Consider the following 24,733-nt stretch of genomic DNA (forward strand, 5'->3'; position numbering starts at 1 on the left):
AAATGTTCATCTTGTAAAATCCATCTGAAACATTCTTTTCTGTCTCTGAAAGTTTCTTTGTCCCCCCCACCACCTCGCTGTGGTGCACTTTCTGCAGGGATTTCCCCTGAAGCACAAACTCCAGATGTAAACACAAGGGGAGGAGGTATTTTCTAGGGGCTAGAGGGAGTCTCTGTACGTCTAAAAATACTTTTGGCCTCCAATAATAACATTTCCATGGGTGGGCGGGTCAAACACGCCAGAGGCAAACTGACAACACCTTCTTTTCTCATATTTAAACAGAGAGGGAAGCAAAAGCAGAACTAGACTGGTGATGGAAAGAGATAGGAAAGAGGAAACACTTGTTGTTTGGAAAGTTAAATTTAGGTTCAGAAAGATCTGCAGAGGTATTTGTGAAGGTAAACGTGTGAGACTGAACCAGTTCACTGAGACTGCACTGACAGATCAGGACATATCTGAAGTTTCATAAGACCTGAAACAACAAACAGTTTAGATTACAGTTTTCTGGCAGGAGCAAGACAGACAGAGCAGGGCAGCAGCCAACAGAACGCTGCAGATCAGCTGACGATTTCAGACAAAGGTGCTCTCAGCAAAGAGATAAAGGTGTTTTTCTTCAGGTTGCAGAAACAGATATAGAACTTCCATCTGAAGAGGCTAAAAACAGCATCAGGAAATCAGTGCAACAACTAGGAGGCTGATGACTGAGAATCAGCACAGTCCTAGCATGCATTCCTGCTCCTCCCGCTGTGAGCCGCTCACTGCAGGCCTGGCGCCTCTGGAAGTCCTCAGCACTCCCTCTGCTTCCTCCCCGTCTTCCACCCGATCCCGTCGCCTCCGCAGGGTCATGTACCCGGCGTGCCAGAGCCGGAGGGCCCTCCGGAGGGACGCTGCAGACCCGGCATGCCGGTGGCTCCTGCTCCTGTCTCTGCTCGTTTTCATGCAGATCTGCACCGAGGAGATAAACACCTGCACAGGTGAGTTCCTGCACACGCTGACGCCACTTTTTACTCTTAGCTCTATCATGTGGCTGATCAAGCTTTTGCTCATTTGCGAAGTTAACGTGTGAAAAACATATTTTTGCCCAAACGTTATAATGTAAAGGGGATTTTCAGTGTAATAATACAGACAATCTGACAGAAAATGACATTCAACATTTTATTCTGCAGTATTCTGGTGCATTTCACACCTAGGCTTTAATCATTAATTAATTTTATTGTGAATGTTTTTGTCATCTAAAAACGCTTTAGCCAAAGTTTGGAGCCACAATAATGCAAAAGCCTTAAAAAGACCATTCCACCTCTGGGCAAGACAATGCACATCCAGAGACTTGTAGACAATAACTAAGATATTAAAGATCTACATACAGGGCAGCAGGTCATAGCTGGTTTATTTACATCCAAATATAGGAGATCATGAATGAAACAACCATTTATTTCTTCTTGAAATCCATCTTACTCAGCTTTCATATCAGTGCATCCATGATACCCATCTGCTTCCTCCCAAATGAGACTCGGTTTTATGAAGCAAATAAGCTTTTTACAGGTGCACGGCCACGTTATTTAACTTTTTAAAAAAATATATACGTCTGTAGGTCATTCTGGTTGCATGGAAAGTTTTAATGAAAGATTATCTCGTCCTGCTGCCGTATTAGTTGTTATTTTGGTGTTTGCCGCTTTGTTTTTGCTCAAATTGTTAGTAAATAAAGCCTTTCGTGTTTATTTACAATTTTAACGGAAGTACGTACTGCGCATGCAGCAGGGGTTAAAACAAGGAAGCGGCTAACGGCTATTAGCATCTGAAGACAGCTCCAAGATCCAGTGAAAAAAGGGTAAAAAAAAATATGATTCCAATAGAGAAAAGCCTGGAATGTCTCTGGGAATACAGTCTGAACGTTGGTGTTCACTGAAGCGGACGCTAAACCTGCCGAGGCTCAGATGTGGCGCTGAGTTGACTTACATGAGTAAATGTTCTGATATGAAGCTCTTAAAGTTGCTGCAGATCGGTTTATTTAATTAATAATGGTTGGTCTTTGATCATGGCGAGCTGCCACTTTACTGCGAGGCGCTGCAGAGGGTCAGGCTCGGTCTGGAAATATTTAATTTAGATTAATAAATTAAGCAAACCGGCATTATGACAGTTCGATATCCGTTAATCGCGCCCGTTGCTGGGGTTATATTTATCCACAAAAAGGACCACCAAAATATTATTAGCATGGAGGCTTTGTGTATATAACTTTATTTTATCATGATCAAGTGGTTTATGGTCTTTTTTTAAGCATATAATGTGGCTATGTACCTTTAATATCCTGCATATTTCTGCCATCTGTGGTTCAGTTCGAGACTCTAACTCTCTGGTGTTGCAGAGCTGCAGAATCAATGTTCTGAGCCTGCGACATGTTGTCCCCAGGAGGGTGATGGAAGTCTGGGCGAAGCAAACGGATGCTCTGGAAAGGAGTCCTGGAGGCACAGAGTGGTGGACAGAGCTGCAGAACATCAGTGTGTGGTGGCGTGACGGAGCAAAAAGGCATCTTCACAGCCGGAAAATACAGAACTCTATAAAGTCTGACAATACAGAGTGAATGTGTTCCGATTATTTCCAAAAGGTGTTAATTTTTTTGTGTTAAGACAGCGATTACCAAGAGAACAGTGTTATGTTCACAGCACAGATAACTACGGGGATCTTTAAAGCTTTTTCAACACAGGAATGTCTCATAATATGCTGATGATAATGTGTTTTATCTTTCTGTTGCACCACATTCAGACCAGCAGGAACATTCTTGTTTTACATTTCAGCAACATCTGGATCAAGTTTTCTGGTGTTTAAAAATGTTGTAGTTGCATCATGTGTAAGAAATGTGTTAATTTTCAATACATGTGTGTTATACACTTCATTTAATCTGCATTTCTACAGGGATATGTTACTTATAAAATAAGCAATTTATTTAAAATGTTTCCCTGTTGTTTTAATTACATAGATAGATAGATAGATAGATAGATAGATAGATAGATAGATAGATAGATAGATAGATAGATAGATAGATAGATAGATAGATAGATAGATAGATAGATAGATAGATAGATAGATAGATAGATAGATAGATATTCCATACATTACACCAGAATTTGTTATCTTCCAATGAGGCTTGTCTGTCATTAAAAGCACCTTTTGAAAAACAATTCTTTCTGGATATTTAACATGATTTTTATTAAACTCACATTTTATTCGGTCTGATGTAATATTGTAATCATTAATGTCATTTTTCATTGGTTGCAAGCACAAACAAATAATAATGAACTAAAGTAAAGGCTTGAAAACATCACTGTGTGAGATTTACTTCTAGTAGTTTTGGAAAAAAAACTTTTCAAGACAGATAGATAGAGATATTTCCTTTTAATTCTCTTCAGCTTTAAACCCTTGTGTGCCTTTACTAGTAAACGAACCAACTAATACCTAAGGTACTAGCAATGCTCCTTCATTTGAGGGACATTAATGGCAGTTTGAGTCCTGCACATACAAGCTCTCTATAAACAGAGGATGGAGGGATCAGTTGGTGATTCAATCTGCTCGAAACCAAACAGTGGCTCCTCCAGCGAGGCGACCGTTGTTCCAAAGGCCGGGGGCGGTGTGTTCTGTGAGGTCCACATACCACAGGCTCAGGGATGTTTGATCTGACATAGTGACTCAGAGAAAGGAGGTAATCCCTCTTTCTGCCCACGGAGGCCGATAAAATGCAAGCAATGAAGTTTACAAGAGAAGTTATTGAGAACCTGCTGAGCAGTTGTGTCTGTGCATGTCTGGTTTTGGAAGCTTGTGCAACATCAGCTGACTGTACCGATACAGTCTGAAAGCACCGGGGTTGAAACCACATTTATCCTGAGGAGGGATCACAGAGCGTCCGTTCATGCTGAGGCTCACCTGAAGTACATTTTAATCCAACCGTAATTTAAGCAAAGAAAGTGAAGTCATTTATCACACCCACCTACAGATCCTGCTAAAAACCACAGGGGTGCTGCGGTATTTCACCAGAGCAAGAGGTGGAGAACACGCTGGGGAAAACAGTGCACACCCACATTTATACCCGGATTGGTGGGAACTGGTGTGTGTCTGGGGGGGATTACATGAATTAGTTAGAGATGTGACAGGGAAAGGTAATTAATACATTAACCTCTAAGGAAGAAAATCTCTAAAGTCTTAAGTTTTTCAATTTAAAAATAGGAGCTTTTTAGCTGTTAAAGTACATCACTACCAGAAAGTAGTGATGGGAATTAGAGTTTCTTTGAAAGAGCCTAGTCACATAGCATAACTTAACGAATTTCTGTGCCAGTAGCTCACTCTGGCTCCGCACAAAGACTAAATTATAACAGTCTGTTGGTTTATTATATTTTAGTTTTGTGTTTGTTGTTGCTTAATAGCAGTCAATAACAAAATGTGTATAAAAACCACAACAAAACTACGGGACCAGTGGTGTGATATTACCCATGAACACAATGAGTAAACCAGGAGCAGCAATGGAGACAAGCGAGTCAGCAACGCCCAGCAGACAGAAAGACTCCAAGATCAAGTGTGAAAAAAAGAAAACGTTTTATGCCAAGAGGGAGAAGACATGAGTAGCACCAAGCTGTCCCTTTAATGCGAAGCATTGTAGGTCGGTCTGCTGGCTCTTACAGCTGCGTCTGCTGTCGCCATCTTGGTTTCTGATTGCGTCGTAGTGCGGCTGGTGGATGCAACAATGTTTAAGTTCTACTGGACACGATACAGTCATTATATCCAGGTAGATTTTTCTTAAAAAGAGACCGTTTGAAGTCATAGAAAAAATTTCTAGCCCTGTTTTTTTTTTTGGTTTCTATGAAAGATAAGCCAAACTTAAAGGGGAACCGTGGGAGAAACTGGTCGAGGAACATGGGTGGAGAACCAGGCAGGGGAAGAGAAGGATGGAAGAGAACCGGTGAGCTGACTTACTGACGCAAGTGTGGGAAGTGACAAAAGAACCAGAGGAGCTAATCAGAGGAAATGTGGAGCAGCTGAGGCAGATTGAAGGCAGAAAAGCTGAGGGAGGGAGACTAATTAACACAATAGGGCTGAACTGAGATACAATGAAACTATCAAACTCGGGGAAAATGTGTCAGAAGTTATTCCAAATGTAGAAAGAACGGAAAACGAGAAATTCCTAAACCTTAGAGAACGTAAACTGTATATATACCTGAATGCACCTTCCCTACTCTGCACCTTCTTGTATGAGCCGATGTGACGAGTGAATTTCTCCATTGTGAGATCAATAAAGACTATCTTATCTTATCAAACAGATGGAAAATGGAGAAAAGAAAAATTAATGGGGAACGGGACAATGATGGGAGCGCTGAAAGCATCTTTTAAAAATTTGACTTAAAAGCTTTAATTTTTTTTATTCCGTCATGAAAAGTACAATATTTTTATATTTAAATTATTTATTAACATACATTTTTAAGATGTGCCTGTGTGCAGAGGTCAAGCTGTGGGAAGAAGAGAGACACGCATCGTTAACCTCAGTGGTTCTCTGCACCAACTATCATGATTCATAGTTACTTTCTCATCATGTCATCAATTTCAACAGAAGCCTTTACAATACCTGCATACTCCAATTAGGTGTGTGAAAACATCTGAAGCATGCAGAGCATGGAGTCACGGTAAGAAAATAATAATTTAATAACCTATAACCAAATAAGCCAAATGATTCGGCTTCAGCTGAGATATACATAGACCCACGTCAGATATCTTCAGATATTACAGCAGCGTCATGTGTCCTTCATTTCAGAATAAAACAAATAGATGATTTTTGTCCCAATAGGGAATTTTGCTCAGTGAGGGACACTGTTGATTGATGTTGATTCACATCAACTCATTGCAAAGCAAATCAAGACATTCAATGTCCATCTAACCACATCTGACCTCAGACAGTTTAAGACAGAATCAACCACCGAACCCTCTGCACCTCGTGGCTCCTGGTCATGCTACTCAATTATGCACCGGTGTTGTGCACCAGGTCCCCAGTGCTGATTGGGCGAAGGAATGAGTCCACCCTGGACAGGTCACTGGTCCATGACAGGACAACACAGAGAAGATCAACAACCATGCACACACTAACGCGTAAGAGCAATATAGATCTTATAGTCACGTTTTGGGGATGTAGGAGGAAGCTGGAGTACCTGGGATAACCGACCCACATCAACAATGCTAACCTACCAAGACATGGCCACCAACCGTCTTTAATAAATCATCTTAATTGTTTGAAGACTGTCTAATCAGTTCCATTATTGCTAAAGAATCAGCTGATGTCACTAAAGGAGGAGGAAGCGCAGGTGACACTGTGGCAGGTGGTGAGAGCCGGTGGCACCAGCCCATGTTTAGACAATGTTCACCACATTAAGAAATTCAGACTCGTTTCTCACCATGACCTGAGGGCTGTTTGAAGAAGACGGAGACATTACATCACCACAGAGCTGTGTGACACTTAATGAGCATATTTGTCATAGTTTCACATGTGTCTGATACTCCCAGCTGTGCTCACAGGTGTACGTGCAGGTGCGCACGGACTTCAGCGTCCTGCAAAAGCAAAAAATGCGTGAAGTGGTCCGTAGCTGTGAAGTGAAGAGGAAAAGAACGGTTTTGTCATCTTTTATAATTAAATCTGAAAAGTCTGATGTGGTTTTGTATCTACCCCCTTTACTACATTAATACCTCCAACTGAAATGCTGTTCAACCATAACCTGGCCAGCCATATTGGTAATGTGTAGCACTCTACGTTCTGTACATCAATCTGAATCCCTTTGGGGAAAGGAGAGACATTCAGCAGAACTCTCTGAGCTGATTGGGCGAAGCGCCACCTAGTGCCAAAGGTTGGTTTTAGCCAATCACGGTATCAAATGAAAACGTAGGCAGAGACGCCATGAAAACTACAGCAATGTAAGCAAGTCAAGGCACTTCTTCCTGTTCTTTCAAAGATAAAATGATGGATTCATACCAAACAGATGTTATAGCAGCCGCTACGCGTGGTTCTGACACAAACTGTAGAAGCCGGAGCTTTACAAGATGGATTCTCACGGTGTTTGTGAACGGACAAATACCACAAGAATTCATCTTGCAGGCAAGGTTAGTTCAACCATAACAAGTCAAGCAATTAGTAAACAGAGTCCAAATGAGTGTTTTAATCTGAGCAATAAAGCAGCTGCTCCGAATACAAAAGAAGTCTGAGTAGGCAGATGATGTCATGTTATATACACATATATATATATATATATATATATATATATATATATATATATATATATATATATATATATACAGATGTACACACATATACACATATATATATACACATACATATACACACACACACATGTACTGACATATATTCACTTGGTGATAGTAGTAGAAGTTCTTCCGGATCATTGCACAGGTTATAGCACAGTGTATTAAATAGATTAATTGCACATTAGTTATTGCCTGAAGTTATAACAGTTGTGGTTACAGTTATTGATAGCAGCAGAAGTCACTTCTTTCAGGATTATTGCACGGGTTATCGCACAGTGAATTAGATAGATTATTGCACGTTGGTTACAGTTACAATGCAGCATTGTATAATCTTCTTCTGTTTCACTTTGTGTGGGTTTGTCTCAAATCCTAATAAAAAACTGATCTTTGTAACATGACTAGATGTGGAAATGTTGAAGGTGTCACCTGTCTGTTGATGGGTCCAACAGTGTGTTCCTGTGGACACTTCCAGGAGACGTTCACATATCAAAAGAAACGTAAAAATGCTTTATTATAACAGAAACTTTGTTTTTTCTCTAATATGCCAGCAGAATCAATATTTGATGATTTGCGTTACGCTGTATACTCAGTGAAACGTTCGTGTCTGATGGTCAAACAAACCTGTTTACTTCAGTGGAAAGTCCCCCGCTTGTTTTCAGGGTGGAAGCCTTTGAGTTAAAGGTGGAAAACAACAAGCGTCTGACTTCATCTTTCTAAGGGAAACAGCCTTCTCACCAAAGGTGGAAGGTTCACAGGTCAGTGTGTCAGTCTGTCTCGGTCTGAGCAATGCTTCATAACTCCAGTCCAACCGGATCCATTGGACCATGTTGGGAAAATCTTTGTCCTGTCTCTGTGACATTGAACCAAAGGACTAAGAACACAGCTGAGGGGGTAAAGGCTGCAGGCTGGAGGTTTCTGCCAAAAGTCTGTCAGTTGAACTTGGATCTCGTCTGCAAACAAAAGTTCAGCAGAAAACACCCAGCAGGAGGTTAATGGGAGGGCTGGGTCAGACTGCTAGTTGATATGAGAAAGGTCAGAGGTTATTTGACCAAGGGGAACCCACGGAACAGAGACCAAAACACAGACATAAAAGATTAAATACATTTTTTTCATTGCTGTTGCAACGAGCAAGATCCAAAACAAAAGAACTGGATCAATTCTGTAGACTGAACCAGAACCTTTTACTTTAAACACAGTTGAGAGAACTGATACTGAAAGCAGAACCAGTAGGACAGAACCAGGGTGGAGCTTCAGCATCATCAGCATCATCAGCATCATCAGCATCATCCCACCACTGTTATCCACCTCAGACCCATGTGTCCCCCTGGTTCATCCACCACGCTCTGACTGGTGACCAGTCTGCAGGAGAACCAGACACCCCATCTAATCTCTGCATGCTTAGTCATCAACATTAGTCCTTAGCTGCCATCTCAGCACTGTCTGAAAAATTTATCAGGTGGAACATATGAGAGCGGAGCTCATTATACGTGAAAAATGCTTAACCTTAATATTCTAACTGCCTGTTGAAACATGGTGGTGGCAGTATCATGAGGTGGGGATGCTTCTTTTCTCCAGGGAAGCTGATTGTGATTACGGAGCTAAATGAGGACGATCCTGGGTGAAAAGAAAACTTAAGAGGATCACATCCCTGAGCGTACGGCCAAGGATATTATGGTTCCTTCTAACAGTGCTGTATTTAATGTGGAAAGCTGAACAAAGGCGGCAGTGCCCCAGGGTCCACCAGATCATCCAAGGATCCACTGAGTTACCGATGAGTTCCAACACCTGGAGCTGTGTTTGGATGACGGACGCTTCCAGCGATACTTCCGTCTTTCCAGTACTTAGAATGAGAAGCTGGGTCTGCGATACAGGAGACGGGTCTCACTGCAGGGCATGAGCTACAGACATCTTCTGTCAGTAAATCTATCATTGCTCAACAGAAATATAGCTTAGTTGTTCTGTCTAAATATGTAACATAACACTTTTTTCCACACTGCTCTTACATAATGACTCCTATTAATACTAAAAACAGAACTTTTGCACTAATATTTTATTGACTGTCCATGTACAATTTTAAAACCAAATTTTGCTGCTTTTATTTATTTCTTTACTGCATGTGCCCTCTTATTTACTTTTATCTGAATGTTATGTTGTCTGTGTACTTAGTCTGGTAAATATGTCTTGTCTTCACCGTGGGATAGTGAGAAACGTAATTTCGATCTCTTTGTATGTCTGGAGCATATGAAGAAATTGACAATAAAGTTGATTGATTGATTGATTGATTGATTGATTGATTGATTGATTGATTGATTGATTGATTGATTTTGTGCTTTAATAAATGGATGAGGAGGACCCATAAAGTGAACTGATAGAAAAGTTCATATTTTCATATCTACCTTGCACGTTCAGAAACGCACATTCAGAATGGCCTAGTCCAAGTCAAGCCTGACTTTGAGTCGAGTCTCACTGACGCTGACCTGAGAATTTTCAGCAAAGAAGAATGAGGAAAAGTTCAGTTTCCCCAAAAGACCTGCAGCTGCAGCAGCGAACCAGAGGTTATCAAAGGTAGGAGATGTTATACGTTTTAAAGGGTTTATAAGTGATGTAATACGACAGCTCAGAGGAAAACAGGTCAGTTTGTGAAAAAAAATTAAATTCAGGTTTTGTTTCTGCGTCTATGAAACCAGTCCTGAACTTCTAACATGATCCAGATTTGTCTTCTGACAGCAGAAATCCAGGCTGCTGTCAGTGAGATTTCAGCGTATGAGAGGTGGAACCTGAAGCTTTCTCCTGCTGGAACCTTTCCGGCTCTGCTGAACTCTTACATAAACAGATTGGGTTGATCCAGTTACCAGACTGGGTTTCTCCCCCTGAACTAAGACAAACACAAGCATGGAGCTCCTCTCTGCAGGCTGGATCCTCTGTTCCATCCGAGGCTCCAATTTATGGAAACTTTCTCAGGTTTGGTTGTGCAGGTTCTGTCTCTCTTATACAACCATAAATTAAAGCAGGTTACAGCTGAGAAGTTTCCTAAGAGCCAAATTCCGTCTATGGAAACATAAAGCAGAAGCTCCTTCCTCCCATGTTTCTTGTCCTTTTTGTTTATTTTCCTAATTTTGCTTCTGCTTTGCATATCTGTAGATTTCCCTGTGGGTGGATGGATCAGGCTTTCAGTCCAACGCCACACGTTCTGTTTCCACTGTGGATTTACGCCTGCGTTTGTTTCTGTTTACGCTTTTGCTCCCGTTTTCCATTTCATGGAGGACGTCTCCAATCTCTGAATCTTCTGCTCCATTCTGTAAACTTTCACACTAAAGAACAAAGTTATTCCTCATAATGTGAATGAGGCGCATAAACAGCAAGACAGTATTCCTGTGACTCCAGGTGTTCCCCAGGGTTCAGTTCTGGGGCCTCTTCTCTTCCATATCTATCTCCTTCCTCTTGGCAATAGTTCTCACTAACTCACCATCCACTTCCATCGCTATTGCAGATGACACCCTGCTCTATTTTTCACTGACCTAATTTCAACTTCTTCCTGCTTATCTGAAATAAAATATTGTCTGGAGTCATGACTTACTTTAATTAAAAAGAGAAAAAGGAGAAATCTTCCTGGTTGGTACCAAATCTACCTGATCCAAAGTTGGCAGTTTTGTCCGTTTTTATCAACGGCTCAGAGTGTGGGTGTCATCCCTGACAGCTCGCCATCATTAAGGCTCACAATCTGATGTGAACTAAAGAAACTGGATCCTATTGAAGTAACCTGAGTGTTTTATTCATAGTCAATGACACAAACATTTAACAGTTACACAACAACTGGCTCTTAGTTTCTTTGAAGTGATTATGAAGCAGTTTTGCATTTTTCTTATTTGTTATATTTAGTTATTTTTCTGTTTCTACTTATTTTATTTTCCTTTGATTTTGTTTTTTTTTTACCAAAAGCTAAATTCTGTCCTAAGACGACATCTGAAGAGGAGACACATATCTGAACTGTTAAATATTAGACAGCATCTCTAACTTTTATATTATACGTCTCATTGGATAATTTTATTCTTAGTTGGAGTAAAAAGATGTTTTAAGTTTCATTTCTTGCCACCTTAGATTCATCATGACTGTTCAAATGATTCTGTCACCATTTTCCTCTGAATTTACATCATTTCCTGAAACAATATCTCTTTCAGGGAGGTTCTTGCATCAAAGTGGTTTTATTCTCATGACCAAAAGGTTTGTTGCATGGACTTAATTTCCTTGAAACCCGGCGACCTCTGGGATTTCCATCCAGCAGGTCAGAGCTACGGGAAGGGATGGAAGACATCTAAAACAGCAGAGATGTGTGTTTTCTGGGTGAAATGAGCCGTGCGCGTCAGGCCGGGGACCGAGTTTCTGACGTCAATTAGCAGGAGGATGTTACTCAGAGCCGAGATTAGCCGAGGGGGGGGGGACTGGGGGGGGGGGGGGGGGGGTATGGACGACGGCACGTTTCTGGACCATTCAGCAGCTGCCTGTGAAGCAGAATCTGGTCAGAACCGCCGTCCCACCACAGACCCGTCACCCCCCTTCCTGCACCTCAAGTTTCTGCTCCATGGCCAGAGCGGAGGAAATGGGTCCAAACCAACTACTGTACACGTTTAACACTTTAAGGGGCAGAATCTGAGCAGACACAGAGGCTCTGGAGAGAAAAACTGATGTTTGTCGACAGAGTTTTCATCTAAGATGGAAAAAGCAGAGCAGTTTGTGGATCATGGACAGAAATAACTGCAGCTGGCTCAAATTTTATCTAGTCCAAACCATTTTCTTCTGAACTGTGTTGATACTGGAAAGCTTCCACTGGCTCGATAATGATGGATTAGAAATACGCTTTTAAGAAAAATTGGAACACATCCCACCAGGAAATTCATCTACATCATTTTTTTACATCCTGAAATGAACCAAACTCTGAGGTAAACACTTCAGCTTCTGGCTTTCAAGCTTTCACAGATGTTTGTGCATGTTGTTGAAACTGCCAACATCGTTCATCTCTAAAACATTTACCTTACCAAGACGGCTATTTCCTGTCAGCTCAGATTCAGCTGCTTTAAAACATCTGAGGTCGTAGCTGCAGAGATTCAGGGAAAACAAGGAATAATGGGATAATGAGGAGTCAAGGCAGCTCGGTCCTGGAGTTAATTTCAGTCCTTTGAACTCTTTTACCTTCCAGAAAGCAGGAGGACAGCAGAGAAATGTTCCTACTGTAAAATCTCTGCAGTAAAATCAGCTCTTCTACTGTAATTACATTAATGAGCAAAGCTAGTCTGTAAATGGCAGCGATTGGTCAGAAACAAGCATGTGACCTGGCTGTGGGCGGGGCCTCGCATTGCCATGCACCCCGTCTCCTCCTCCCTCCCTCCCTCCCTCGGGCCAGCCATCAGCTGGCAGCATCGTGCCCAGTTCTGCACGTAGGCCCGTTCACATGGCAGAGGTCCAGCCCTGACCCGGCGGCTCCAGTCAGTTTGATGAGCATGACCCACATCACACGGCTGACCCGCCAGCTGGCCCGCCAGCCATGAAAATATGTGTGAGTGGGCACAGACACGCTGCCTTTCAGCAGGCCAGAGGATCACATGGCAGCAATGAGTCAAGCTCAATATTTAAATCAAGAAAGAATTTGGCTGCAGGAAGTCGGTTCATCATTTACAGTAAAGGTGGAAAAAAAAAAAAAACAGCATCAGGAGGTGGAATGTGTGCAAGCTGTAGACTGCTGGAAACATTATGCAGACAAAGGCGGCATGGATGGAGTTAAAACAGTAAATGGGAGTTTTGTTTTTGTTTTTTTGTCTGGCTTGTTCATGAATGATGGAGGAAGTTTTTCTTCAGTTACAGTCAGGATGGAAAACCCAAAGCCTGAGCTGGAGCCGGAGTCATCTTCTGCCTGCGCTCTGACCTTTCAGCTGCTCACTGTCTACCTCCTGGACTTAATCCCACTCTTCACTCTGTTCTCCTTTATTCAGACAATGTTAGACATATGGAACGCTGACATATAACAGCTAAACGTAGCTTAATTTGAAACAGAATTAGAAAAATCTCCTAAATTTAACAAACCTTAAAATCCTCCGTTGTTTTCATGCATCTAATGTTTAGAAGTTATAGTTTTGAGGAATGTTTGCAGATAATTCCAGTCAGGCTGAGCTGGAGCATCTAGAACCCGTGTAGACGTGTTATCTGGCAGCGGCTGGAGCGTCTGACGGTCAGAAGGAGCAGCCATGAAGGTCGGCACATGGAGGACGCCTTGTAGACACGTCTCCAGTCCTGGATGGAGCTTAACAAAAGCCACATTTTGGGTTTGCTTTAACCCGGAGGTCCAGAGAGGTTCACAAACATCCCAGGATTCCCACATCAAGACCCTGCAGCCATGCAAACCCTAACAGGATATTTGTGAATAAGTGTCTAAGCACCAGATTATCTTCTCACAATCAAAGAACACAACCTGAGCTTCAGATATTAACATCCCATATTTATTTTCCGTAATAAAATAAATACGTTTGCATTCCATGGTTAGATCATTTCATTTGGTTAAGAACGATTGTTGTTCTGGTGATGAATGACTTCTAGATGGTTTTGGCTGCCAGAGGGACCTGATGACGCCTTCCTGAGCTCACAGGTTCAAACAGGCAAAAACAAGATGTCTGCTAAAATCTTCCTTGCTGTCTTCCCTGTTCTTTCTCAGCTGCCATTGAAACATTTCTCAGTCGTTTTCTTTTCAGACGACAGCTCAGATGACCGTACCGCGTAGGGAGATGAGAAACTTAGCTTAGTACACAAGCTCTAAGGTTTGCTGACTGACCAGCATTTAGTTTTCTATGAGGACAGAGTCTCTGTGAGCATTTCTTAAAAATATAGTCAGGATTTTCAGCAAAGCTGGACTGACTGTCCAGAAAAGATGATAAATATTTAAAATTTGCCACAGTTTCAACAGATTGTCCATTTAGTGAAACAAACTCATCTTTAAAATCTTCTTTAGGGCATAAAATCAGTTCTTTTGTCTTGGCTAATTAACATTGAGCATCCGACAGCAAGTTCAGAAGAAGCTTACAACTTTCTGTTTCAATTTAATTCAGTTCATTTTGGTTAAAAAGCGCCAATCAACAACACATAGAAAGTGCAGGGTTAGCCTGCAGCATAAGGCCCTGTGATGATTTTAAAATAATTGAAAACTTAAAATCTATCTGTCCAACTTTATCTATCTTTTGCCCAACAACAGCAGCACAACATGACATTTTCTAAGGTATTTGGCTCTTGCAACTTGCCGTAATAATAGAGACTACTCATTGTGCATTAAGGGAAATGCTGCTGAGGAATTTTAATTTGAACCAAGCTGAACATGTATGATCAGGTTCCTGGATGTGACTAACCAGAACAGAACTTGTGATTAAAAACAATCAGCTTTATTCCCCCTTAGGCTCGTCTTCACATTAATCCCAATAAGTGCTTTCAAAGACCTCTAACAAGCGACAAACCTAAAGAAATCCTTGATCTCCTTGTTATGATCCAGCATGAAAAAGATAAAGCAAAGTTAAGATGTTCAGCCTTCCTGGTAGAGTTTTAGCTGCTGCACATGTGTAGAAATTACCTTTTATGTTTCCTCCAGTTGCTTTTTTAAACTCGCTGATCATGAAAATAAAAAAAAGGTTGAGTCTTTTTTCCCTCAGTTATTTCATTGCGTTTTCAACTACATAAATCCACCATCATCATGCTGTCATAAAAAAACAAGCAGAACCAGAGAGGAGATTAAAGAAAACAGAAAGAATATAACAAAGTGACCAGAGGCGAGACAGCAGAGACAAAAAAAGAAAAAAAACTCTTAGTCGACTATATATAGACATGGCCGTTAGACTCAACATTATTCATAAAATGGTTCCCATGTTTTGTAAAAAGTTTGGCCAGAGCGTCATCAAGTCTCTGTCTCAACCTTGAGATGTGAGAATACACATTCTGTCCATCGATCGTGAGAAGATGGGAAATCTTTTTCAGGATAAAACGAAGAACCATCAGTGTCTGTTTCCACTCCGATCAGCTTTATTTATACAGCGCCAGTTTAACAAAATATGCATGTATACGCATAAAATCAACCCTCTACATGGTAAAAGCCAAGGAGAAGAGGTTTAAAATGAGACAGAGAAGAGGTCTGTCTAATGTTTTTAAGGTTTTAGAGGTTTAAAACGCTGGATCCCCTCTGAGCTTAAACCCGGCTTTAGGCTCTGTCAGGAGCAGCTGGTCCGCAGCTCAGAGAGGTAAGGTGGGCCTTAAAAGTGACTAAAATAATCCTAAAATGGAGGAGCAGCCAGTGGAGTGAAGCTAAAACAGGTGAAATGTGTTCAATCATTTGTGATCCCTCGTCTAGCTGCGTCTTTTCTTTAATTCTGTCCAAAGGTGGCGTCGCTGCTGACTGGCTTGGTGCATGTGATGTTGATCTTTGCAAAGGCTCTACCCCCAGGGAACTGCATGCTGGGAGTCTGAAACGGTGGGGAGAAATATCTTCTACCAAAGCCTCGCAGCTGCAAATATCTCTAAAAAAAAGTTGGTTAAGGGTAGAGCGAATTATTCCTGTAGCTGTTGAAAGGACTTTAAATTGCTTCCCTGAAAAGATCCGTCTCGGTGCCGGTGCTTCTACATGTGCTCCCCCAGGTCCAGGGATGTAACGGAGTTATGTGTGATCAGTCGTTCATCTGTTGGCAATAACAAGCAGATAACTGAGGCCAAAGAAGCAGATTTACAAGAACTTTGTTCCATTAAACAGGCACAGTTTCATTTTCCCCAGAATTAAACCAGAAGCCAAGTTTACAGATATTAGCAGCTCAGTAAAAACATATACAGTGAAGCATGGCTACAGGGTTTGTAAAGGAAAATTAATACAATACAGAAGAAAGAATAAAGAACATTTGAGTACAAAATGAAGACAAATTAATTTTTTTGTTGATTCTGATCGTCGTCTCGAGGATACGGACGTGAAATAGTGACCCAAAAAAAAGAAGCTGTCTGATTAGTTTCAGGTGTTTTTCAGACATTAATTTCCTTTTCGCGGTTAATTTTTCCTATTTCTGTTCTGGATTTAATCTTGGGAGCCCACAGCAGCGTCCCAGCCAGTCTGGCCTCCTCCATCTGCAGCCTGGATGTGGACGGAGGGACATGCGTCCTCACTGCAGCTGGGAGGGACAGCTGTCTGAGGACCGGGCTGCCTGGGAACGCTTCAGGAGACGGACACGGCCCACGGCAGCATCTGCTGCTCGCTAAGAACAATGAGAACAACGCCTGCTTTAATGTCAGCGCCCCGAAAAGACACCAACAAATGAAGAGAAGGTTTTCAAACTTCTTGTAAGGTGTTTTCTTTAAAAGGAGAACCTGGTGGCATCTGAGTATCTGCTAAACATATGTGGTATAAAGTTTATGGGTTAGTTGGGAAAACGAGACGTTATTAGTGCTTTAGTTTGATGTGTTTTCTGACTTTGTTGAGTGTTTGATGAATCTATAAAACCTAAATGCATCTACCAGGCGTCACCAACCTTTTTGAAACTTAGAGCTACTTCATCGATGTCATAGGAGCGGCTACCAGTGCGGACCTTTGAACTAGAAGAGTCAGAGTTCACCTTAAATTTACATGAAATAAACACATTTCTCATTCTTTGTTATAGATATTGTCGTTTTTAAATCTATGTAAATGCAGGTGTGAATAAGCAGGAAGAGTAACTTGGACGCTGCTTGGTGCCCCATGTTGGTGAGCCCTGGTTTAAACCACCTAAATGCATGTATGGAGCCAACCACCTGATGCTCTCTATCTTTACTGCTCTGTGGTTGGTAAGATACTGACTGCTCTGAACTACACAGCCTTATCTTAGTCATGTAAAGCACTTTGTATTGTCTTGTACTGAATTGTGCTATATAAATAAATTTGCCTTGGCTTATATAAACCTTTTAGGAGACACATAACTCATAGGAGGGTGTCTTCCAGGGTCTCACCAGTTTTCTGTTTCTCCACAATCATCATCAGAAGCTTGAAAACTGAATTTGGTCTGAGCTAAAGATGGTTTGACAACGTTTGAAAGCGTTTAAATCATTTCAGGTCATCGTGGTAATAATTATCTGGTTTTGGATCGATACACCAGAGCGTTTCGCTGTTTCTTCAGACAGCGGTATCAGATGCCTTCACTTTCGCTGGTCGTTTCTTTTTTGCTGACACGACGTCTCCTCAGCGTCGGCCATCTTTGGAAACTCTGCCGCAGTCCCATATTTTTACGCCTCCCTGAAAAGCGCTCAGGAATCTCACAGGCAGATGAAATAAAACAGTAAAAGACAGTGACTGCTGCAGCTGGAAGCTGTGGGTCAGCTACCGGTCGGTTCTTGACAGGCCCGCCCAGAGAGCCCGTCGCGGTTCCTGCTGCTGAAGGAGTTCTTTTCATTGTTAGATGGTGACGCGTTTGCAGGTTGGCATTTCATAGCCGGGCCTCCGAAGCGTGAGCAGGCTGTGTGGTATGATCGCTACCAAGTGTTTGATGCAATGCTGACGGTGTTTGCTTCCTGTCTTGTCATAATTGTTAAGATTCCTCGAGTGAAAGACAAAAGGGACAGGTGAGTTTCTGGCATTTAAAGCATGCGGCGAGTTTCACTTCAGAGGAAGATATGTTAAGTAAAACTAAGAGAATACCTGGAGCATCTCAGCCATGAGGGATGGAAGAACTCCCAGCATCAAACAAGAGGCCTCCATGCTGTAAACTGAGGGTGAAAAAGATGGTTTCTGACTAGTTTCAGAGTTTTAACGGGCAGAGACTCCCCATCAAGCAGCTTTTCAGCTTACATTCCTCACTGCAGCTTTTCTGTAGCTTAAAAAAATGACATTTTTGTTTCCATCCAGAAGGCGGCTGCTAACAGGAGAAAGCAGCGGCACGTCCACGCCGCCGCCTGCTGCGGGGACACGTGCGGCGGCGTGGACGTGTCAGGACGGACACGGGTCTGCAAGGCATGAAGAACAACAGCAAAACTCCAAAACAGACGAGTTTATCCCCATGTGTCACGATTAAAGGGAATGATATTGTCAAAGAAAGTCGGGAGATAAGCGATGAATGTTCTTGATACCAGAGAACGCTTCGTAACATTTCAGTTTCCAGCTCAGTTCAAAGATGGTAAATGGTAAATATCTTGTACTTGTTTAGCGCTTTAACTAGTCTTGATGACCTCCAAAGCGCTTCGCGCTACAGTTTAGTGATTCACCCATTCACACCCTGACGGTGGTGAGCTATGCTGGTAGCTACAGCTGCCCTGAGGCGGACTGACAGAGGTGAGATCATCAGATTTATTTATTTTCACTTGTTTGCAAAAGTGATGAAACAAAATGAGCCATTTTTTCACAACATGTTGAAATAAGAGCTCAGATTAACTGTATGAAACATTTCAAAGCGTAACTCAGTTGGCCAAAGTGCTTTACACACCCAAAGAAACGATTAAAACTACAGAAACATTTTAATAAAACAAAACCAATAAAAGCCAAAGGGCAGCAGAGAGGGGCTTTTTATCTGGTACCAGTTAAATGACGAGCTGCAGCGTTTTGGACATCAAGCCATTGAAGATTTTTGGCATGGCTGCAGCGATCTGCCCAGAGATCTGCGGCTTTCACCACAGATTGGATGGACAATATGTGAGCTGCGTCTTCAGAGACAGAAGAAACCACTTTTAATGGCTTCTTCTGATGCATGAACAATGACTTATTCATGGCAATAAGGTTTTCAGGTAGACTTTATTGCAAAATAAGTATTCCTACCCCCAAAACGCTGGAGCCTCATGGTTCAGTTCTGCCTAATTGTCTTTTTTAATCCCATCTGTATAAATTTAGCAAATGTAATAAAGAAATAGAAAGTGAGGCTTGTTTTCCCGTTTTGATCGACACTCAAACCTGTTTAACCATCAATAAACGTCCTTATGAAGACTTTTTTCTGTCTTTCACCCTTTAGACCCTGTTTTCTTGTAGTTTGGGTGGAAGACCACGTCTAGTTGACAACATCCACCTTTTCATCTCTGCTTGTTGTGCGACTCGGTTTTCTGTCTCCCCGCGTTTGACGTTACAGTTTGAACATCTTCTGGGTGCCGTTGGCCCGGATGTCCGGTTCAGCGGACCCAGTGGAGGCTGGTGAGCAGGTATAAATCGGTAAAGAATACAAAAAACTACTGGAGGAATGCACAGTAGTGCAGCCGGTGCCTTGCAGCGAGAAGGTTCAGGGTTTAAATCCCATCCTGGGCTTTTGTTCTGCATGGAGTTTGCACGTTCTCCCTGTGCATGAATGGCTTCTCTCCAGGTACGCAGACAAACACTCACACATGTGATGCAACAACTACAGCAACTACGTCATGTTCGTTTGCTAACAGCTAGCGTTTAGCTCAGGCTAGTTACGTAGCAGGATTATGTGGAGATGCTTAGCAGGAGTCAGTCAGAATTAATATTTTGGTAAAAAATATGCTTGGCCGGTTGATTTTTACGTCTACCAGCGAACTTGGTGAATCAGGGAGTTAATTTTGGACACTGCCTCTCATCTGCAGGACTGCTTTAACCGTGGCAGCACCTTCGCTGCTTCTCCTGGGGGCTCAGAGACCTGACCTCAGTCCTCTGCAGCACCTCGGTCCTTTCAGAGACAATTCCCTTTTCTCTCCTGTCTAATTCAGAGGTTCGAGGGCCCAAGTTCCAAAATGCATGATAGTAAAGTCGTGTATTCTTACAGTGAGGATGCCTTCTTTACTGTGTCTGTTGTAACCTGTGAGATCTAGCAGATGCACACTTCAGGCCTCCTTTTGCAATCTGTAGGATCCACTAAGTACATTCTTCAGTGGGAAAAACCCCACAGAGATGGAGGAAGCAAAGAGACGAAAATAACACCAACCTGCTTTAAATGCAGTCCTTTACTATCATGATCGAAAGCAGCCAGTGCAGCTCAGACCGCAGGAGCAAATTTTAAACAGATTGTATCACAGAGTTTCCACTGAAGAACCCGATCAGAGAACAACAAGAACTGGCAGCGAGGAATCTTTACCAGAGCTCGTCTCCTTCCTCATTTCTCTGGCAGTTGCTGCTTTCTGTAAACCACGGGGCCTCCTGTTGGGTCATGCTGCCGGACTCAGAGAGAAGTATCAGGATACGCTGAGAAATGCGTTGGAAGACTGACAGGATGCGAGTTTTCTACTGAGGCTGGGCACAAAACTGTTTTTTGAAAACGGATCCCCCGCTAAAGCGAGACCTCAGCCAGAGATTAGGATCAGATCTGCTGATGGGACGAGGATAAACGAGGATACACAGAACCAGCCGAGCTATTTCTGTACCAGCCGACCCTGCCAAGCTCCTTATCTTCTCTATAAAGTAGACTAACGACACATTCACCTCACTCTGAGTCTGTGGGAACAAAATAAGTTCACCCCCCCCCCCCAAACAGGTCCTGTATGGTGCAAACACAAGGAGGTTTGTAGTTTGAATCCATTCTGACCATGCAAGCTGCACAAACAAGTTGTAGCTAAGATCCACATGCTGTCATGATTCGCAGGTGTCTGCTTATGGTTTTGATTTAGATTCATGTTGTCATTTATGTGCTATAGGTCTTGCCATATACTGCGATTAGTTTGCTGTTGCGGCTTTGCCATAAGGTTCACTTCTTCATGTTTTAGATTTGTTAGATGTTTTTCCATGTTACTGCATGTCATTACTTTTTACCTCCTAGTTAATTTTTGCATTAATTTTTACTTGGAGTATTTTAGTCTTATTATGTCCGGGTATATTCAGCTTCATTCATGTCTACCATAGCTCCATCTAATTAACCGCATTCAATGCACCTGTGCTGGGCTCATTATCCAGCATCTGTGTCACCTGGGACATCGTGTGAATAAACCTTCCAGCATTTCTTGTCTGCCTGTTCTTGACCAGTTTAGCCTCACACCTGGAAGTGGAATTCAGCCCAAATCTCCTCACACATTGGCCGAATCCCATTTCTTTAAAACTCTTTGTGCTCGGTCACATGGGTGTCAAAATTCTGATACAATTCTCCAAAGAAATGAGACACACCTTCAGGAAACGTGTGGACTCAGTTGTAGTTGATTATTATTCTGTTGTTTGAGTGTCTCCAGGACTAGAAGGCACCACTAGGACCACGTCATCTGCAAAATACCAAAGACGAGAGACAGAGGTTCCAAACAAGAGAGACGGGAAGGACCTTGTAGCTCTTTGTTTCAGATCTTTGTATGAATCGGCCCTCATTGCTAAGCAGATTCTGAAACCATGAACTACACTTTGGGAAGAATAGACACAGGAGTGATGATGTCCCAGCACATCATCAGCACGGTGCATTTAAACATCATTTTATGCAGATATTATCCTCCCGTGTCCTGCATTGTGGAGAAAGTATCTCTTCCATTGTTTAGTGCTGAAGCTGCGGCACCAGGACGCTCAGCAGGCAAACAAAAGCGGTCCATCCTCTCAGGTTGCCAATAAAGACCCCCCCTCCCAGAGATACAGCTCATAAAGAAACGGATACGGACCAGGCGCCTTCAAATTCAGTGTGAGTTGCACGGCCCGGTGATCGTTAACCTTCATAGATCACAGAAGGATCATCGCTATTGTTCCAGAAGCTGCTCCATAATAACCGCTTTTCTCAGAGTCAAACTCAGTTACTTTCGGCCGGCTGCACATTCCTGTGTACGCTGAAACGGGAACGGCTAATAGCCGCTCTGGCATCCTGATAATAGAACCACTGAGGCGGGAATGTGCCGGCTGGCGAGTAACTCTGAGAAGGAACTCATTAAGCACCTGAGAGTCAAGATGTAATGTTCTAAAGTGACCAATTAAATGTGTTCTGACACTGAGGGTTTCATCAATGCAAGAATGCTCTCCTGGAGGATTATCAAATACCTTAAGGGTCCTGAAACTGAACAAGCTGGGCTCATTCTGGCGTCTAAACCGGGACCCTTCAGCCCACAAGGGGGCAGGAAATCCACCAAAACAAGCTGGGCACACCACTATTTCCAAATCTTCACCAACATGAGCTGATCCAGGTCAGCAATAATGATCAGGCTGGAGTTGTGCGTTTAGCTGATGAATTAAAGCCCAACATCCGGTCTGATTTCAGCAGCTCTCGTTAAAAAAGCCTCGGCCCTAAACGGCTGTGCCAGTATCACGTCTGCTACACTGGAATTATGCCACAAAATCAACACCAGGAAATGAAAGCATGAAATTATTCATCATTACCAGGTTGGTAATAGCGTCATCTGACCTGAGGGAGAATAATGCGGCTACTGCGATCAACCGAAGAGGCTCATTGTGCAAAGAGCCGTTGCTGGATCTTTGCACAATGATCTGGCACCAGATCCAGATGAATGCTGGCAAGCTCTTCCAAGGAACTGCAAGCTGGGACAGAACTCACTTACATCAATAAGTGGGTTCTTGTTCATCACTTTCTAATGAAGTTCTAATCAGCAGCTGCAGCATTCCTTTGAAGTGACAAAAACAATAAATAAAGAGGAAAATCTACCAACGGATCAAAGATCCAACATTATTCTGTATGGAGCAGGTCTGCTTGAAAGGTTCTGCTTCACACTGAGCCTGGTTCTGGTTCTGGTTCTGCTGGACGTTCTCCTCCCTGTTAAGGGGGAGTTTTCCTCTCCACTGTCGCTTCATGCATGCTCAGTATGAGGGATTGCTGCAAAGTCATCAACAATGCAGACGACTGTCCACTGTAACCATCTACCAGGAGGATTTTATTGAATTTGACTTTATAAAGTGAGATTTAATATTTATAAATAAATATTACATGCTTTTAATTAAAGGTGAGCTGAGCAATTTGTAAAGGGTCCTGATTTGATTCCCCTTAATGCATTGTTCATTTGACAAAGTTGTTCTGGATTCACTTTAAAAATCCACGTTGAGCTGCAGAAATACAAAATACTTCTGCTTTTTTTTTTTTTTTTTTTTTTTTTTTGGTTTTTCCACAATATCTAAAGAGTCAGAGCTGGAGGTTTACAGATTTTTGTAAAGAATTTCACCAATCAGCGCCTCCACACACACAAACGGAGAACGGCTCTTCCTCTGAGCGTTGGTAACATCCTGAGGTTTCATAACGACCGCTGGGTCACGGCGTGGAAAACTTCCAAAACTTACCCCATCAACACCCGTCATGATGTAAACTAAAATCTATTTTTAGAAATGGTTCAAAACATTTGCTGACGACACTATTTCATTTATTTTGCTCATAAACTATTTTAGATGTTTTCAATGTTTGATTGTTCTTTGTTAAAATCTGTAGGGAAAAAAGAGTCATGATGGCCTCCATTCATCATGTTTCAATTATTTTGATCATTAGAAAATCTGATTTAATTAATCCAGGGTCAACATAAGAAACAGTCATGTATGCATGTATTTCATTTAATTGTTTTTTATATCATTTATCAAATAAAGGTCATATAATGTCCTGTTTAGAGTATCTACCTGACAATTAAAACATGTTTTTTATTTAAAAGTTGACATTTTAAAGTTCATGGTCTAATCCCTGCTCCTCTGATCAAATATAAAGACAATTCCTCTGTAATAGTTTATTCTCTCTGTCTTATATTTCCTCCTATGAACATATTTTATCTGTATGCAATGAAACAAAGACCTTGGGGACGGGGCCTGTCCATCTGTAGCTCCCAAACTGCTTCATTTTCCTGACTGTAAAGAGATTTCATTTTAAATGTAAAACGTTAATTAGAATTTTATGTCCTGATTTTATTATGATTTTATGTAAATTTATTGTCCTTTTTACATATGGTCTATTTTTTTTTTTTTTTTTTTTTTTTTTTACTCTTGATGTATAATTTGTGACTTTGTGACTTTATAAATAAACCTAGTTTAGTTACTTCTTACACAAAAGGCTCAGTTTATACTTTTACTTGAAAATATGCTAAAATATGTCATTTTGCTTTTGTTTTTTTTTCTGTTACACTGACGATTTTACTTGATTTTTGCCCTTTTCTGTTCAGAAAGGACGTTTTCTACACACACACACACACACACACACACACAGTTTCACCCTCATGTTGAATCTGAACTTGACATTTAGACACTTTGACGCTGATTTGAAGGAAGTTGGCAGTTTTTAACATGTGACCGAGCACAAAGTGTGCAGTCTGCTGTTTACAGTAAGCTGATCATGTGAATGATGGCGCTTTATTAAATCTTATGAATATCATGAGAAGGAGAGACGAATTATAACATGTATGACGAAAATAAGTCTGTGTTTATTGGGTGTGGGATTCTGTACATAATTAGAGCAAATTCAATAGTTTAATGGGTAAATCCCTCAGACTTCATATATTAATATATTTTCTAGCCCAACTACAACCTGTTTGGATTTTTACAGTGAGATGAATTGTTTGACCCTGCCCTGATGACTCAACTCCCTCGGAAGCTCCTGCT

This window comes from Fundulus heteroclitus, chromosome 12 (genome assembly GCF_011125445.2).
Source record: "Fundulus heteroclitus isolate FHET01 chromosome 12, MU-UCD_Fhet_4.1, whole genome shotgun sequence".
NCBI classification, from domain to species: domain Eukaryota; kingdom Metazoa; phylum Chordata; class Actinopteri; order Cyprinodontiformes; family Fundulidae; genus Fundulus; species Fundulus heteroclitus.